This window comes from Tasmannia lanceolata, unplaced genomic scaffold (genome assembly GCF_043159265.1).
Source record: "Tasmannia lanceolata isolate RefF3 unplaced genomic scaffold, GAP_Taslan_0.1 ptg000037l, whole genome shotgun sequence".
NCBI lineage: Eukaryota > Viridiplantae > Streptophyta > Magnoliopsida > Canellales > Winteraceae > Tasmannia > Tasmannia lanceolata.
Genome location: NW_027518714.1, coordinates 46350783 through 46360000, shown reverse-complemented (window position 1 = coordinate 46360000; position 9218 = coordinate 46350783). Strand labels below are relative to the sequence as shown.

At 36.1% G+C, this 9218-nt stretch overlaps 1 long non-coding RNA gene across 1 annotated transcript; it reads right to left on the bottom strand.

Annotated features, from left to right (window-relative positions):
* Window positions 1–179: 179 nt before the first annotated feature.
* Window positions 180–3477, bottom strand: LOC143861060 (uncharacterized). Its single transcript, XR_013239866.1, has 5 exons — window positions 3338–3477; window positions 2912–2995; window positions 2601–2665; window positions 994–1053; window positions 180–884 (listed from the first exon to the last, which is right to left on the bottom strand). It is a non-coding gene; the product is annotated as an uncharacterized LOC143861060 (long non-coding RNA).
* Between the last annotated feature and the right edge of the window lie 5741 nt (window positions 3478–9218).

Genomic DNA, 9218 nt, shown 5'->3' with positions numbered 1-9218 from the left:
ACTCTTATCTTAAATCGGATGGTCAAGATCACCCTATAGTTTTTTAATTAAAAAACCATAAAGGAGGGGGGTAAGATCGAAATTATATGGCTTTAATGGGTGCCTTTGTTAAAAGCATAAAGGAGGGGGTAGGATTGAAATTATATGATTTAATGGGTGCCTTTGTTAAAAGCATAAAAGGGGGGGGGGGGGGGGGGGGTAGGATTGAAATTATATGAGTTGAATGGGTGCATTTGTTCAAAAAAGTCAAAAAATGTGACGTGTAATTCTCACGTGATTTTCAAAAAAATGGAAAAAACTCTCTTCTTTTCATCCCAGCTTATTGTATTAGATAACTAGTAAAAAACCCCGTGCGATGCATGGGCGTCCTGTAGTCATCATTTGTAAATAAAGAGTGGAAGAAAAAATTTGTGCAAAACAAAAATAAATAAATTAAACTCTGCTCAAACTGGAAATGGTCTGGAGAGTAGGAGCTCTGCCATTGCAGAGATTTGTGGTTTGTGGGAGCCTGGCAACGAAGACATAAGATCTAAGATTGATGGTAAAATGAATAAAGGAAATCAGAAAAGAAAAAATCTAGAGCACACAAATGCCACATGAAACTTTCATTTCAAGACACCCAAAACCCCTGAATTCATCAACATTCAAAAAAGGAAACCAAAAACATTATGGAAAAAACAAAGCAAACCCTAAAAAGGGATAGAAGCCCCGTAGTTTATAAATAATTAGTGAAGAAAATTTTAGTTTGATTGAAGAAGGGGATGATCTCTAAGTAAATAAGCTTTATAAGTGCAGAAACGTCAACCAAAGAAGCAGCAGCCCAATAGCTTTATGATCTTAGATCGCTTGATTTCTCTGTATCTGTTGTTTATCCATAAGAATTCCTGGAATGAGAACAAAGAGAAATTGAGATTGCACAACTATGAAGAGACAAAAATCTAGTAGAAATCAAATTAATCGAAACGATTGGCATGAGAAAAGGACTAGTCTTACCATATTTTGGATCTTGAGGTGCTACCTCATGTTCAAATGGCATGCTTTGTCACGGCCATACTGCAAATCATTACCAAATAATCACAGTCCAAAGCCCAAACTACTGAAATAGAAAAAGAAACCCAACCAAATGAAAGAGCTTTAACCACCCATTGGGTAACAGCCCACATATAATCTTGCACTTAGCGGTTACAGCAAGTGCAAAATTTTGGATGCTTGGATCTTGCAAACTGTAAAATCATTCTACTTTGATTGTCATATGAATGCAACATTAATTAAATACTTTGTATTTCAAAACATCGTACAAAATATTTGTAGTGCACAACCAACATATTTCCATTGCTATGTGAAATCAATAGGAAAATTTATGCTATTTCACTTTGTCTGCAAGAACTGGTTTGAGCTTCAGTGGAGAGTAATAATAAAAAAATTGAGTGCCTGTGAGAAGGGGAAAAAAAGCAAGCTATTTTGTTGCTACACATGATCAAATCTAAACATGGGTTGACCCTAGTAATTATTGGAAAGAAAATTCACAATAACCACTTAAAATTCAAAACAATGATATCCCATGTTGTCAACCTATTTTATTTTATTCTTATTTTTGAATGATTTAGCTAAAACAATCAACTTGATAAAGGACTTTACCTTAAGCCCCTGTTTGGATTGAAAGAAAAACGTTTCTAATAGAAAATTTTATCTTAGGGAAATGATATGATTATGGTTAATTTAGAGCGATATCATTATAAATTGAAGGCCCCACTAAATAAAAACTGAATAGGATTAAGTCAAGGTGTCTTTAGAAATATTTTTGCTTTCCAAATTGTCTTAAAAAATTCCTGCAATCCTCACTAAGTTGACTCGGAATATGTCCAAATTGAGAACCAAATTTCACAACCCAATTCTTTTCAGGTTTCTCCAAAAGATTGTCAATTTTGACGAAGAAACTGAAAATCTTAAATTGCAATTTCAGAAATAACAGAATTGCCGGTTATAATAGTGGTTTGAAACTCTATAAGTTGACTGGTAATGTCTGAATTGAGCACCGATTTTCACAACACCGTAGTTTTCATATTTATCCAAAAGTTTGTCAAAATTTCAAAGAAACTGGGATGATCTTGCACATCCAAACGCACATGTTCACGCTCATGCACCCATGTACGTACGTGCAGACATGAACAACATATTGAAGAATGATGAGAAAACTAATTCAGAAAATAAGATCAGGCACAGCATATGTAAATATAAATTATGCAGGAAAACCAAATAAGTGAGAGAAACCTGATACAAAAATTGATGGGAAGATACAAATGAAGCACATGCTATTCCATATAAGATCATGTTATTCCTAGTAAGAGGGTATTCTAGGATATTTGTTGCTGTTAGTAAAGTCTTGAGTGATAAAATAAATGCACATTTTAGAGAAATTAATATGATGAGGTTACAAATATTCTTAAACTAAAGAAAGAGTCCAATCTCTAACGAAAAGGAAAATGATCAAGTATTTCCAACTAAAACAATTCTGTTTTGGGATAAATGAGTGTTGCAAACCAATATTAAATATTTTTTGATTCGTATCAATCTAAAAATCTTATAATAAAATTACATACCCTGCATTTTCACATCTCAGAGAGGAAAGCCTCTGCCGTCTCTAGCAATCTTGACTTCAATAGGACTGTGAAAGAAGGGCATAAGTATCTTCAGTAGGAGCACATTGGGCTTCTAAAAGTTTGAAGTAAATTGATTATGCCTTGTTATGCTAAGAGTTCTGGCCATATCTACGAATGATTAAATTGTAGTAGATGATTACTGGAATGTCGCTTTAATTCTTAGTTTGTGAAAATTGACACTCAGCCTAAAAAAACTCTGCCAAAAATGAAAGGAGAAGATGGTGAATGAAACGAACGGAAGAAACCCTAACCATGGATGGATGGAACCCTTCAAATGATGGGAAGCTCCTGCTTGTAAGGGAAGAGCTAATGGCCTGGATGGTTGCCATGGATTTCTGTGTGAAAAAGTTAAAATAAAAATTAGAATAATTGAAGACTATAAAGATTCTATGAGAAGAATAAAACATGAATGCATCCAAGACCTAGAGAAACTGGAAGAAGAAATCATTTTGTAGACATTTACATAAATATCAAACAGAAATCTATGCCATCTTTTCTCATTTGTAAGAATCATCCCCTTTGGAATTTCATAACATCCAACATAGCAAAAAAAAAAAAAAAAAAAAAAGAGAAGGAAAAATAGAGGGAGAAGAAAAAATGATGAGCAGAAGAATATACTGAATCCAACAACATATATTCCTTGTGTGGGAATAGATAAAACACAAAATACGGCTTACCGCTTGGATTCCAACGGCGATGGCCCTAGCGCGCGCGAGAGAGATGGCTCGGTGGGATTGTGGGAAATGGGGAAGAGAGAGGAGAACATGTCCGTGCATATGCGTGGAGAATAGAGCATTTACTTGAAAACAAAACTTTCCGTAACTTCCTATTTTACCCTTACATATAAGATATAAATAGATATCTGTCGAGGGCACAAAATGGTAAAAATACCCACATTGACGTATTAAATGGACAGACGGGAAGGCAGTATCTGGAAAGAAATGATGAAAGTCTAAAAAATCTCTGATGTCCAGAGGACATGTATCACTGAGAGAATAGATAGATATGGAAAATATTAGGGTGGCTAGGTAAGGTCAATTTAAAACCTTATGAATATAAATTTTTCAGGGGCCTTAAGTGTAAAATCCTATGAGAGAGAATGCAGGAGATAAATCGAGAGATTAAAAATAAATTCCCTTTTTCTTCTTCCTATATTGTAAGTACTAGTAAAAAACCCGTTGAGATGCACGGACTGTACGGACCATGTCATAGGTTGATCCAAACCGTCCATGTGATGAAACACAACATAAATAGGTTGTGCCTCAAAAATCATTTCCATAGGCTGATCCTAGCCCTCCAATCTATAGAGGTTTCCATAATTCCTCTTAAATCGGATGGTTAAGATCACCCTATAGATTTTTTATTAAAAGACCATAAAGGAGGGGGGTAAGATTGAAATTATGTGGCTTTAATGGGTGCCTTTGTTAAAAAGCATAAAGGAGGAGGTAGGATTGAAAATATGTGAGTTGAATGGGTGCATTTGTTAAAAAAAGTCAAAAAAAGTTGATGTGTAATTCTCATAGAATTTTTTAAAAAATCTCTTCTTTTCTCTTCTGCTATATATATATATATAATATATATATATATATATATATTATATTATATATATATATATATATATAGAGAGAGAGAGAAGAAAATGATTATGAGCTTGAAGCTCATATAACTTATATGAGCTTGAGGGCCCAAACACATGTGGGCCCACATTGTTAAGATGATCCAAAGCATTCATTTGAAAGGCCCTTACATAGATAGGGTGTGTACAAAAAATCAGCACCATAGGATCATCCTAACCCATCCAAAAGTGGAGGGCAAAATGGATAGACACCGTTTTCCACAAATTTGCCCATTTTCCCTCCGCTTTTGGAGGGGCTAGGATGATCCAATGGAACTGATTTTTGGTACACACCCTATCAATGATGGGGCCTTGCAAATGAATGGTTTGGATCACCGCAAAAATGTAGGACCCATGTGTTTGGGCCCTCATGCTCATATAAGCTATAGGAGCTTCAAGCTCACAATCATTTTCCTCATACATATATATATATACTAGTAAAAACACCCGTGCGATGCACGGAGCGAGAAAAATATAAATGGTTAATCACTTTCCCATTTGATACGGTGGAGTATTTCACATTCATGGTTGGACAGGTGGGCTCACGCACCATCTATAGCCAAACCCATGCATTCGAGTGGGACCCGGAATATTTTGAAAGGTGGCCGAAATCGGTAGTATTATGTACTAAATGAACACGTTCTGTATTAAAAAATAATTGGGTTCGTCAATATTTTGAAAGGCGTCCTGAATCCGTAGTATTATGTAATCTGTTCACAAAAATCCGTAGTATTATGTAACATATGTACGTGTTGTCTTCGCAAAATTATGGATTGGGTACATATGTTACATAATACTACGGATTTTTCTGAATAGATTACATGATATTATGAATTCCGGACACCTGGAAAAATATTAAAGAATTCTGGGCACCTTAAGAGGAACAACAATAATGGAGACCGCTATAGATTGGAGGGCTAGGATCAGCCTATGGAAATGATTTTACAGGCACAACCTATTTATATTGTGTTCCATCACATGGACGGTTTGAATCAACCTATGATGTGGTCCGTACAGTGCTTTTGAAAATCCAAGGGTGGTCCCGAAATGGCAACTATGAGGAGTGAAAATTATTAGGTTGCTAGCAAGTTTTACCCTTTTGAAAAACTCAAACCTAATTTGGAAATTAAGAGATCAACAATGAAATTCAAGCACACAAGTTAAATCTAAAGGTGCAATGCAAATAAAGAGCAAGAGTTTAAGAGAGAGTGCACCCAAGATTTAAAGTGGTTCGGTCCTCAAAACTCGAGGCCTACTCCACTCCACCAACCAAACCCGTTGATGGCTTCACTATGTGATCTTCTTAACTTCGGCGAAGATCGGTGCCGATTACAAATTCCGATTACCTTTAACCTTGGTGGCAATCTTCACCACGGAGAGAGTGGCCTACTCTTCTCCGAACACTCGCCCGAATACAATCTTGATAAAGAAATAAAGAACTAAAAACAATCCCTCACAAGGGTTCACAACTTTGTAGAAGATGTACAAATTTAAGCCTATGATCCAAATCCTAATCTTAGAGGATGAGAGGCATAATCAAGTTTGATTCACTCTTTGGATGTTCAAATGAAGTTTTAGAGTGTTAGGATTGCTTTAGTTGTTAGGAATACCCATATAAATAGGAAAAGCCAAATATGACCGTTCAAGGGCATTGTCGTAATTCTGGCAAAAATTACCAATTGCTCTTTTTCCGACCGTTATAGTGTTCTCGGAGTTCCGAGAAAAAATCTCGGAGTTCTGGGAATACAAACAGAACTTAGAAAATTTCTACTGGACCAAATCTCGGAGCTCCGAGGATTTCTCTGTGTTCCGAGCTCGGAGCTCCGAGAATTCTCTCAGAGTTCCGAGAAGCCTATCAGCAGCAGATTTTCATTTCTGTTTCTTGGGCTTCCAACTTTACACCAAGTTTGGATTGTTATGAGGGTTCCATATTGTTGGAACACCACAAGGACAATCTCTTATACATTTAGGGTGTGTGAGATTGACTTAATTATGCCTCTTAAAATCTAAGCTAAGATTGGATCGTATACCATCTAAAGCGACTTCGATCTTCAATCGATTCTTCAAGTCTTCATTCGTCTTGGATCTTCGATGTCTTTGGCCTTCATAATGTGGTTCAATGAGATCTTCTTTGGCCTTAATCCAAGCAATGTTGTCTTAGCACCAATGTGATCTACAACTTAGACAATCAAACACATAAGTGATCATAAATCACTTGTGTATTGGAATCATCAAAATAAGATGGGAATGCCAAGGTGGAAACCATTGGGCTTACAATCTCCCCCTTTTTGATGATGACAAGCACAAAAGATTTTCTAATAAAAAGCACATATATTTTTCCTTACACTAGAATTCTCTCCCCCTTTGGCATCAATAAAAAAGATTGGGGTAAAAGAAAAATAAAGGGATGAAATATTCAATTTAAAGCTCCCCCTTTTTCAAGGAAAAAGACAAACATAGAACTCCCCCTATTTGGTAAACAAATTCAATACAAGAGGGTCTATTTAACCATAAAAAGATATTCAATTTTAAGCATATTAAGCCCATAGTCTAAGCACATATGATGAAAATCATATGGGGGCTTTAGGAACCCAAGATTTCTTGGTTCCACCACATTCCCTAATTTTAGATGCACATTGGAATTGGTAATGACCATTTATTCCACAATAATGGCATCTAACATGAGGGTTAGATAAGCTAGTCCTATCATAAAAAGCATGATTAGGTTTATGACTTGCTTTCTTTAAGATTATGTCAATTATTTTATCTCCATTTAGGAATCCATGGAGACATAATCTTAATCTTTCATTTTCATTATGAAGATGTGTTATTTGATTTAAAGAATTATTAAATTCATCTTCATAAGATTTGGAAGAGCTTGCCATATTTTGAAATTGTGCTAATTGGCAAGTTTTCTCATCCAAAATACCCTTAAGGGTTTCAATCTCAAGTTTAAAATTTTCAAGTTGAGCTTGAGATTTGGAAGAAGATTCATTCCTCAAAAAATTAAGTTCACTTTCTAATTTTGAAATATATTTCTTTTGAACTTTATTTTTAGAAATTTGAGAATGCAAAGTTGAGCACAATTCATCATAGGATACTTTTTCACTATCACTACTTGATGAATTATAAGAGGGGTTTGAATTTACCTCATCTTCATGGGTGAGTGCCATGAAGCAAAGATCATCTTTTTTATCTTCCCCTTCGCTTGAACTCTTGCCCGACATGCTTAATGCATCCCAACCGACGGCAAGAGCCTTATGCTTCTTCCAATCCTTCTTCTTTCCCTTGTACTTCGAGGAGGATGAGTTGAGAAGGGGGCATTCCGGTCTTTTGTGTCCGGTCTTCTTGCAATTATAACACCTTATAGCTCCCTCAACATCACTTTCTTCTTTCTTCTTCTTTTTGTCCTTTTTATGCTTTTTTCTCCATAAGCTTTTAAATTTTCTTAAAGCTTCTTCTTCATCACTATCCGCCTCACTTGAGGATGATTAGTCCGCTTTTATCTTGGAGACTTTTAGAGCTAGATATCGGCTTTCTTTTTCCTTCTCTTTTGGCTTCTTCTCCTCTTGTCGGCTAGTGAGGAGCATCTCATGGGTGATGAGAGATCCTACAAGCTCTTCCACGGTTAGCGCCTTGAGATCATTTGATTCTTGAATGGCGGCGACTTTTGGATCCCAATGTGGGGAAGTGACCTAAGCAACTTACTCACAAGCTCATCAGTAGGATAAGATTTACCAAGATTAGCTAGTTCATTAGAAATTTTAGAAAATCGGGTATACATTTCGGAAATGGTTTCATTTTGACCCATTCTAAACATTTCATATTTGCTCTTTAACAAGTTTATTTTGGAATCCTTAACTTGAGATGTTCCCTCATGGGTAACAGCAAGTGTATCCCAAATAACCTTGGCGGAATAAAAAAGAGCTACTCTATTAAACTCCTCCGTAGATAGGGCGCAAAACAAAGAGTTTATGGCTTTGTAATTTAAATTTGCATGCCTTTCCTCTACGACATTCCATTCTTCAAATGGTTTGGAAGGCAACATGTATCCATTTTCAACAATGTGCCAAAGCTCCACATCTATCGAAAGAAGATAGATGCGCATCCTTGTCTTCCAATGTCCATAGTTGGACCCATTAAAGAAGGGAGGTCTAGTTGTGGAATGGCCCTCCGGAAGTCCGGTTCCATTTGTATTTGCCATTTCACAATTAGAAAAGTTGCCAAAGATCTTATGATCTTTCCCTTGTTGAAATTTAAGAAAAATTTACCAAAGATTTTTAAGATAAGAAAATCTTTTAAGAGCCAAGGCTCTGATACCAAGTGAAAATCCAAGGGTGGTCCCGAAATGGCAACTATGGGGAGTGAAAATTATTAGGTTGCTAGTAAGTTTTACCCTTTTGAAAAACTCAAACCTAATTTAGAAATTAAGAGATCAACAATGAAATTCAAGCACACAAGTTAAATCTAAAGGTGCAATGCAAATAAAGAGCAAGAGTTTAAGAGAGAGTGCACCCGAGATTTAAAGTGGTCCGGTCCTCAAAACTCGAGGCCTACTCCACTCCACCAACCAAACCCGTTGATGGCTTCACTATGTGATCTTCTTAACTTCGGCGAAGATCGGTGCCGATTACAAATTCCGATTACCTTTAACCTTGGTGGCAATCTTCACCACGGAGAGTGGCCTACGCTTCTCCGAACACTCGCCCGAATACAATCTTGATAAAGAAAGAAAGAACTAAAAACAATCCCTCACAAGGGTTTACAACTTTGTAGAAGATGTACAAATTTAAGCCTATGATCCAAATCCTAATCATAGAGGATGAGAGGCATAATCAACTTTGATTCACTCTTTGGATGTTCAAATGAAGTTTTAGAGTGTTAGGATTGCTTTAGTTGTTAGGAATACCCATATATATAGGAAAAGCCAAATATGACCGTTC